We start from the raw sequence: 9,891 nt of genomic DNA, 5'->3' as shown, positions 1-9,891 counted from the left end.
GCCCAGTGAGAGTGTCTTTGTTACCTGGGCATCTTGGCCACACTGGACAATATGACTTATGCTGGGGGCTTTGGGCCAGCTGGTATCCACTTGACCTCTGGAGGGGTTAGAGACTAAAAATCAGCCACATGGGAGGTCAACCATGGAGCCCCAATAAAAACTCTGGATGCCAAGACTCAGATGAGCTTCCCTGGTTGGCAGTACCCCATACATATGTCACATACTGTTGCTTAGAGCAGTTAACACCATGCATGACTCCATGGGGAGAGGGTGATTGGAGGCTCCAGTGTGGAATTTTCCTGGAATCTGCCTTATGGCATCTTCCCTTGGCTAATTTTAATCTGTATCCTGTAGCTGTAATAAACCATAATTGTGAGTATAACAGCTTTTAGTGAGTTCCATGAGTCTGTCTAGTAAATTATCAAACCTATGGGTAGTCTTGAGAACCCGTCAAACCTTACAGTTGGCGTCAGAATTGAGGGTGATCTTGCGGATGACTGAGATGACTGTTTCTTCAATTACACAGGTGGGTAGAATCATTTACCACCTGAACGCCTTTTAAATGCTGGCTTATGTGCCGAAGCTAACTGACCATAGACAGAGAAACTAGATTGAACATGCGAATCTAGGAAACAGTTCTTGGAACACAGGCTTTTAGCAGCAGGCATCACAGAAGCTCCCCATGTGATGGGTCTTGGGAGCCTCCAGTGTGGTGACTACCTGAGAAAGCTGGGCTCTGGCGGAAGCACTCACTGCTGCCAGGATGAAGAGAAATCCTAAGTGAAATATGCAAGTTATGATGACCGTAGTAGTTTCTTGTTTGAGGGAGGACTCTGATTTCCATGGTGAAATGGGCACAGCATCTGGGTGGAATAGGGGTGGAAAGATGGGTTGGTAACAGGGAGCCAGAGAAGAAACAGAAGATGAGTCAGAAGCCTGGGATTTTGATCCTAGTATTGCTGCACACTGGTCATGACCTTGGGGAGGTTAACGATATTGTGGGTCTCCTCATTTGGTGCCTTGAATGTGGGAGCCCATATAGTTGATGGGGTTATGGGGATAGATTCAAGGAGGATCATGGAAGAGAATGTACAATTGGGTACCTTCTCTGCCAAAGGCATGCTGGGGCTTGACTTAATGGAATAATCAGGGGTTTCCAGATAAACAAACATAATTTTATCGCATTTTTTTTTTCCTTGAGACAGGGTCTTGCTCTGTCACCCAGGTTGGAGTGTAGTGGCGCAATCGTGGCTCACTGCAGCCTAGATCTCCCAGGTTCAAGAGATCCTTCTGCCTCAGCCTCTCTAATAGCTGGGACCACAGGTGCTCACATACAACTAATTTTTTTTTTTAATTTTTGTAGAGATGAGGTCTTGCTCTGTTGCCCCTGCTGATCTCCTGGCCTCCAGCAGTCTTCCCATCTCGGCCTCTGAAGTGCTGGGATTATAGTCATGAGCCACTGTGCCTGGCCCAACTTTGTTGCATCCTTGAGGCAAAATTTCTCCTTCTTCAAGAAACCTCAGTCTTTGCTACTAAGGCCTTCAACTGATTGGAGGGTGCTCCCCCAATCAGTTGAATGGAGGGAAATCTGTTTTTGGTCAAAGTCTACTGAATTAAATTTAATCACATCTAGAAAATTATTTAAAAATCATAAAAATTCACAGCAACATTCAGAGTGGTGTTTGACCAAACGGCTGGGCACCATAGCCTAGGCAGGTTGACACATGAAATCCACCATCACACTCTTTTACTTAATGCCCACAGCAACAACACAAAGCTGGCAGCATTAGGAATCCGCAGTGCTGAGGCTGGCTCTGAGGTGGCTCTGTCTTCATCTTCTCATGGTACTATGCTCTATCTTGTAGATGATCCCAAAGATTTCCCAACTGGGACACTTAAACTCCTTGTGACTCTCTTTTTCCCCCTGCAACTATCTTTATTGTGGTTGACTCAACATAAGATGCTATCATAATCAGCAGAATTCTAAAACTGCACAGGAGGTACCAAAATAGGCCATTTACCATAGGTAATGACCCTCATATCATCAAACTTTAAAAATACACGGGAAAGTTGTACACTCTAGACATTTATAAAATATATAGCTAAAAAGAAGATATGGGGTTCCCTCTTTGGGAGGCTGAGGTTGGCAGATTACTTGGGCTCAGGAGTTTGAGACCAGCCTGGGCAATGTGGCAAAATCCTGTCTGGACAAAAAATACAAAAATTAGCCAGGGGTGGTGACATGAGCCTGTAGTTCCCGCTACTTGGGGGGGTTGAGGTAGGAGGATCGCTTGAACCCAGGAAGTCAAGGTGGCAGCGAGCCGGGATCACCCCACTGCATTCCAGCTTGGGCGACAGGTAAGACCCTGTCTCCAAAAAAATTAAAAAAAGATACGGGGTTCCACAAGGAGGATTATATTACACAATTAATACATACAAATTAAAGAGCCATCCATGGAGAAACCACAATGGCACAGAATCTTTTTTAAAGCAACCACAGGTTCTATTTTTCCTACTGTTCCTACCCCAAAAGAGCTCCCAGAATTGACCCCGCCTCCCTTTTTGTTCCTTTGTTTCTTTTTAAGTCAGTGTAACTATGACAAGTCCTTGCATTGGCAAGTGATGCACAGGTGGCCAAGGTGGCCACAGCCACACCTGAAGATACTTTTTCATCACTCCAGCACCCCCTTTTCAAAGCAAGGTCATGATCTGCCAGTAGCCACAGCCTTGGCATTGTGTCTCACTCTGACACTTACCAGCTACTTTGTAACCTCTAAGTTTGAATCTCTGCTGAATGGTTCAGGGAAAGCCACCATTCCCTTCACAAAGTCTAGAAGACATTTGTGAGGTACCAGGCATTGGTAAGGACTAAGGCCATAATATGACTGAGACACAGACCTGTTTGAGTTGCTCGGTGTAGCCAATCTTGAGAAGATTATGGTACAATGAGCAAATGTTTGGAAAGTGCTTTTCATATTGTAAAATGTAAGCTCTAAGTTTTCACATGCTCATTGTAGACACTGATTGTACACACTTCCCATGAGCCGATGAAAGTAATATAGTTGGCTTCATTGTCACTGTGGTAGTGACTACACATTGTGTTATTCTAAGCATTTATTTGCTTAAAGGTTTAAGAAGTATACTAATTGCTTAACCACTTGTAAAATCTAAGGAAACCCAGAAGAAATGCTAATGAAAAATGTGAACTGATACTCCACAAAGATTTTCACCAAAGAAAGGAAAGAAAGATTAGGAATGAGGGGTATCATTAGGCAGGATTGATTTTTTTAATGCCAGATGCTAAAAATCAAACTTTTACGAGTGAGGAAGAACACAGCATGGAAAATGTTACATCCATGAACCTGAAGACTCCCCTCATTCCCCCATAACTTGTATTCCACTTGGGAAAATGCCTTCTTCCAGGAAGATAAGTTCTGTAGTTCAGCTGCCCCATGATTGGAGAGGGAAGGGGGCAAATTTCTGTTATCCATTCATCACCTATAATGTCATAGATGACTCATTCTCAGGGGAACTATATTTGGGCCCAAGGGTTGAAATTAGAAGAATAATGTTTTCACCCTGAAATGTATGAATAATTAAAACAAATTTTACCAATATAAAAGGATTATTATTCCTTGACCAGTGATTTTAAAGATACACTGATGGTGAGAAAATTAGTTTTCTCAATTCACATAGGCTGTAATATAACAGTGACCTGGAATTAAAAAAAAAAAAATCCCGAATGGTCCCCTAGAAGCCTAAATTTTGGCCTAGGAAGAGATCAAGGACAGTCTCTGTTCAGATGTCTTTTTAGCAACTATTTAGCGTTCATACCCCCGGTACTCTCCAAAAAGCTAGTTAAGTCTATTCCCTTTAGTTTAAAAAAAGTCTGTAACTGAGCTTTTTAAAAAAATTATTTAAAGTTAAGAACCAAAATAGACTGTGGACAAATAAGGTTTTTGTTCATGTTCTGCCCCTACTTCTTTTTTCTGGGCCTCAGTTTCTTTATCTTTAAAATGCAGAGGTTGGAAAATGTGTAGGTTTTATCTCTTTCTGTTCCTTCCAGATTCCTGAAATCACAGATCCCTCATATCATGACCTTTCCCCAGTCTTAGATTGCTCAGGCCGGCGAAGCTGGGGAAATCCCAGTTGATTTCATGAGCTCTGCCTGGGACTGAAGCTTTGTGCTCTCCTTCCTCTTGGCAGGCCCTGGCTGTGCCCGGATTGGTGTGGGCAGGGATGGTAGGCAGGATTCTGGGGCCAGGCAGGGTCCGAGGGCTTACCTCCATCCCTCGGAAGTGCCTCTGAGACAAACATTTGGTGAGGAGGCAGGGGGATGTGTGGGAAGGGGGTTGCTATGGCAACCCCTGAAATGTGCAGGCTCCAGACCCATTGCCTGCCCCCTTTGGCCTCGTGCTGCTCCTAGAGGTCTTTTCTGATGGGAGGGGAACAAATATTGGGAGTTACATGGAGATCTGAGCGCATTCCCAGAAATCCTCCCGTAGCCCCCAGCCTCACTCCGGCTTCCAGAGGAGAGACCCAGCGCCAAGACCCCATATAGCTCATGCAAGCATGCCTTGGCCAAGAAACAGCTTCTCTGTGCCTCGCAGTCTGTCTACAAGGCCCAACTTGAAGCCCACCTGCTCCCTTCCTCTGGGCCCCTGTGTGTTTGTCAGCACTGATGTGCATTATTTGTGTGTAAGTATTCATAAGGTTTCTCAGCTGTTGCAGCCTGCACATCAACAGAGTAGTTAGCCTCCGTAGAAACTGTTTACGTGGTAAGTCATGTGTTTATGCATCAGTAGTATAGGAAGAAATTGCTGGAGTGGGCAGAGAGATCTGTGCTCCGGCATAAGCTATGGATAAATGAGGGGAGGGGAGGTCAGCGTGGGACTTACCCAGAGAAACCAGGGAGCTGAAGGAGAGAGAGGGAAAGTGGGAGGGAGTGGAGAGAAAGGAAGGGAAGAGGGGGAAGAAAGAGAGTGTGTGGAGAGAGGGAGAGAAGGGAGGGAGAGTGAGATTGAATCATGAGATAAAAGATTAGCTGATGCTTTGGAAAGGAGGTAAGAAAATTAGAGGCAAAGACAGGTACAATTTAATTAGGCAAAAACTACATGTAAACAACACTTCCTAGCTACAGTAAGGAAACAATTTTGGTTTCAGTTCCTGAGCACTGGGGTCTGCAGGTCTCCTGTGCAGGGCGGGCTCTCTGCGTTTTTCTCTGAAGCCCCTTGCAGACCCTGTCTGCTGCTGTCTGCAATGGCTGGAGGGGAGTGTAATCCACTTGAAATTCATGAACAAATCCTCGGAATGGCCTCAACTGCTCCCTTTACTCTTCAACCACAAGCCTGTTCCTGCTGAAAAGATTTCTATTCTCTCGGCCACTCCGCTGCCACGGAGCTGTCAATGCAAGCAGCTGTTGGGCCAGGGTATTTGTACACATGTGAGTTCATCACAGTTTGGTGTTTGCGTGGCCAAGCTGATGCCAGATTGGTTCATCCTCTTCTACTCTGTTCCTTCGGCTTTTTTTTCTCAGACTCCCTTGCTTGGAAGAAAGTTCTGGCAAGAGCCTATACGTAAGATATGAAAACAAGATTCTGTGTATGCTATATATAGTTGTGCACAGGTGTTACATAAGAAATTCATGTGCTATGGGTGTAAAACGTGGTCAGAAGACCCAGATGCATAAATCTATTTATTCACACCCACGTACATTTGTTTGCAAGTGACCTGGTGGTCCCGGCCCTGGTCCAGAGAATTACTTGGGACCATTCAAAATGAACCATACTTGTCAACATGTTCTCAAAGACAATTAATGAAAAAAGAAAATGTCAAGTTGCTTCCAAATTGATCTAACTAATATTTTTAAAAAATGTTCCCAATGAAAGTTCTTTATGAGACAGTTCCTATCATTTTACAAACAGAAAGCTTTAATGGCTGTTGTCTGTGGGGGGAAAAATTCAGATTCTGGCTGGTCATTTAGGGTGCTCCACAGTCTGCACCTAGGATTATTTATCTTTAAGGCTGTGTTCACCACTGCTCCTAACACAGAGTTTATTTTTGATTGTATCTTTTGACCACATGAAAACATCAGTTTCTTGGACACATATCATTGACATGCGTGATCAATTTGCAGATGGGCCAAGGCTAAGAGGGATAATGAACTTATTTATTCAACTAATGTTGAACACCTAGGCTGAGCTGGGCTTGGTTCTAGCACTGGGCATGCAGCAGGGAAGGAAACAAAGTCCTCCTGCTCTCATAGAAAGCTTATATGCTAGTGGGGGAGACAGACCCATGTGTCTGGAGGGGTAAGTGTTATGGAGAGCCATCCTGACTGCAGAAAGGTGGCCTCTCCAAGAAGGTGGTCTGTGAGAGGAGACCTATATAAAATGAAGGGGAGCATCTACTGAGATTCAGGAGATGGGTGTTTTCGGGCAGTGAGAACAGCAGATGCAAAGTCTCTGAGACAGGAGTTTGCTGGGAATATTTGTGCAGCAGCAAGGAAGCCATGTGTGGCTGGGGTGGAGTGAGTGAGAGCAAGAATGATGGGAGGTGAGGGCAGGGAGGCAGCTAAAGCTAGATCATGCAGAGCGTTCTGGCCATGGTCATGATTTGGGATTTTACACTGAGTGACGTAGGATGCCACTGGCCAGTTTTGAGAGGTGTGATCGACTGTGTCTCATGTGATGACTCTGGCTGCCACCTGCAGAGGAGGCTACTGTGAGGGTCAAGGGCAAAAGCTGGGAGACCAGTTAGGCAGTTATTCTAATAATCTAGATTAGGACTGCAGTGTTTTAGACTAGCTGAGTGATAGAGGTAGTGAAAATAGTAGGATTCTGGTGATGCTTTGCAGGTAGAGTTGCAAGAATCTGTTATAGAATCAGATACGGAATGGACAGGGGAGTCAGTGATTCTAAGAATTCTGGACTAAGCAATCAGGAACATTGGGAATAGAGCCGTTATTTATTGAGATGGGGAGTAGTCTGGGGGGGGTGGGCATGGTGGAAAACCAAGAGTTCTATTTAAATAGGTTTAAATGAGTCCATCCATTGTGCTATGAGGATATTTAGTAGGCAATTTGATCTATGAGTCTGAAATTCTGGGGAGAAGTTAGGACTTGAGAAATCATGTTGGAAGCTGTTCAGATGACTTTAGAGAGTGGGGGTAGGTAAAGAAGGGAGGAAGTCCAAGGACCCAGCAAAGAGTGGGAAGGAATGGCCAATGGAACAGGAGGAAACCGAGAGGGGGCTTCCTCTGAAGACAGTGAAAGAAAGCAGGAGTTCTCTCTCACATTGAGTTGAAATCTCTCAATGGTAGATTTTACACTAATGGTCCCCAATGAATCACATCTGTGGAATCCATACCCTTCTGTTGTCTGCAACCTTGACCCAGGAGGAGGGAATGACCAACTCTGTCATTCTGTCATTCTCTCATGTCATCATGGGAGGTCATTGATGGCAGTTTCAGTTGAGTGGTCCAATTGAAAGGCTGATTATAGTGGGTATTATCGATTGAAAATTGTATCCCCCAGAATTTATGGGTTGAAGCCCTGATTTCCACGTGATGATATTTGGAGATGAGGGCTTTGCGTGCTGCTCCCACTGCCACCTATGCATGTGAAGGAAAGGCCATGTGAAGACACAGAGAGAAGGTGGCTGTCTGCAAGCTGGAAAGAGAGTCCTCACCAGAAACTGAATGTGCTGGCACCTCGACCTGGAACTTGCAGCCTTCAGAACTGTGCGACAATAAATGTTTGCTGTTTAAGCCACCCAGTCTGTGGTACTTTTTATGGCAGACTGAGGAGACTAATATGGTGGGCTAGGAGACAATGGAGGAAAAGTGGCAACAGCTGGAAGGAACAGATTTTGCTAGAAGAGTGTGATCAGGAAAGTTAGGAGAAAATATTGCTATATTTAGAATTTTGGCTTAGAAAGTTCCTAACCATTACGATCAATTTAGTGGGAACTCACTTGTTTGTTTGTTTGTTTTGAGGCAGGGTCTCATTCTATTGCCCAGGCTGGAATGCAGTGGTGTGACCATGGCTCACTGCAGCCTGCATCTCCCAGGCTCAAGTGATCTTCCCACCTCAGCTTCCGGAGTAGCAGGGACCACAGGCACATGCCACCATATGTGGCTAATTTTTAAATTTTTTGTAGAGATGAGGTCTTGCTATGTTGCCAGGGCTTGTCTTGAACTCCTAGGCTCAAGCAATTCTCCTGCCATGGCCTCCCAAAGTGTTGGGATTATAGGCGCACCATCGCACTTAGCACTTAGCATGTGTAGGTTTAAATGGTAAAGTCTTTATGTGCAGGATTTGAAAGACGTGACTTCACGCAGTTCATGAGAAAAGGCTTGGATTTATGGCCCTTCATGGAATATGAACCACTGCACAACGAGGATGTCAGAAAGGCCACGTGGACCCTGGCTTGGGCTCCTGGAAGAAGCAGAGCATCTGGAGCAGTGGAATTACAGTGTCCCTAAGGGTCACCGTGCTGGAACATGATGAGTATGTTACTATGCTGAGCCCTGTGCTTGTAAAAGAGAAGGGTAAACCAGAGCACCTTTGGAGAAATTTTTCAATAGTAAAAATCTATTGAAGAATGAAAGGTGTTCAGCTTGGAGAAGACCCAGGAGGGAGAGATCTGTCTTCGGCCATTTGAAGCTTGTCACATGGAAGAGGGCTCATACTTGCTTTTACAAATCAAGTATAGAAGATAAGGGAGAAGTGTTTCAGTTATCTATTTCTTGGTAACGAGCCACCTTGGAAATGGAGTGGTTTAAAACAACAATTTATTATTTCTCACAATTTTGTGGGTTGGCTAGGTGGTTCTTCTGCTGGTTTTGTTTTTCCTGGGCTGACATGACTATACTCCCATTGTGATTGGCAAGGCTCTGGGCTCAGCTGAGTCCCTTGAACCATGAGGCCTTTCATCCTCCAGGAGGAAAATTTGGGCTTCCTTGAATGGTGATGTCTGTGAGCCAAGAGTGTAAGCCCCCAAAACGGGACTTATCAAGCCTCCGCTTGCATTACGTTTGTCCCATTAGCTACAGTGACTTTTATGGGCAAGCCCTGGGTCAAGGTTGCAGACAACAGAAGGGTATGGATTCCACAGATGTGATTCATTGGGGACCATTAGTGTAAAATCTACCATTGGCAGATTTCAACTCAATATGAGAGAGAACTTTTAAGCAACTATAGCCATGTAGTTAGCTGCCTTGTGGAATAGTTGGTTCCCTGGTAGTAGAGATATCCCAACTTGAATTCATGTGTTCATTCTCCCATTCATTTAAACATTTTATTAAATACCTATGTTGTGTGAGACACTGGGTTACCTACTATGGAGAATAAAAGATGGCTAGAATAAGGTCTGTGAACTTATGACTTTTACAGACCACTGGTAGAAATGGGGGTGGGGGAAGGAATTATTGAGAGGGACTTATAGGTAAAGTGCAGTCGGAGAGCAGAGAAGAGAGAGAACTTCTAGATGGAGTCGGCGCATGGAAAATAGAGGCGGTCGCTAACATCTTTACAGAAGAGATAATATTTTAGCAGAGGAAAGGGAAATAAACTAATTCCTAATGAGCTCTACTGTGTGCCAGGCACAGTTCCAGGCTCTGTATGAATGTTTCACCCTTTAATCTTTATGACAACTGCGTCATTCCCATTTAACAAGTGAGGATGCTGGATCTCAGTATGTTTACACAAGAATTGTCAAACCTAGAACTTAAGTCTTGCTCTGGCTGGTCCACAGTATATTCCTATGGAAGCAAGGCTGTCTCCATAACATTACCATGTACACTACAATTAAAAAATTTGAAAGTAATTCACATACAAAAGCTCATCCAAGTTGGTTTTTACAGTATGAGTAAACTGTTATCCTCATTTCA

The 9,891-nt window shown here is 44.4% G+C and overlaps 1 non-coding gene across 1 annotated transcript; it reads right to left on the bottom strand.

Moving 5' to 3' along the window:
- Positions 1–2,579: 2,579 nt before the first annotated feature.
- LOC115935469 (small nucleolar RNA SNORD46) lies at positions 2,580–2,683 on the bottom strand. The gene has a single exon (XR_004071094.2). It is a non-coding gene; the product is annotated as a small nucleolar RNA SNORD46 (small nucleolar RNA).
- Positions 2,684–9,891: the final 7,208 nt, after the last annotated feature.

This window comes from Gorilla gorilla, chromosome 6 (genome assembly GCF_029281585.2).
Source record: "Gorilla gorilla gorilla isolate KB3781 chromosome 6, NHGRI_mGorGor1-v2.1_pri, whole genome shotgun sequence".
Classification (NCBI taxonomy): domain Eukaryota; kingdom Metazoa; phylum Chordata; class Mammalia; order Primates; family Hominidae; genus Gorilla; species Gorilla gorilla.
The sequence above is the reverse complement of the archived record's forward strand: the minus strand, read 5'-3'. Positions and strand labels throughout refer to the sequence as shown.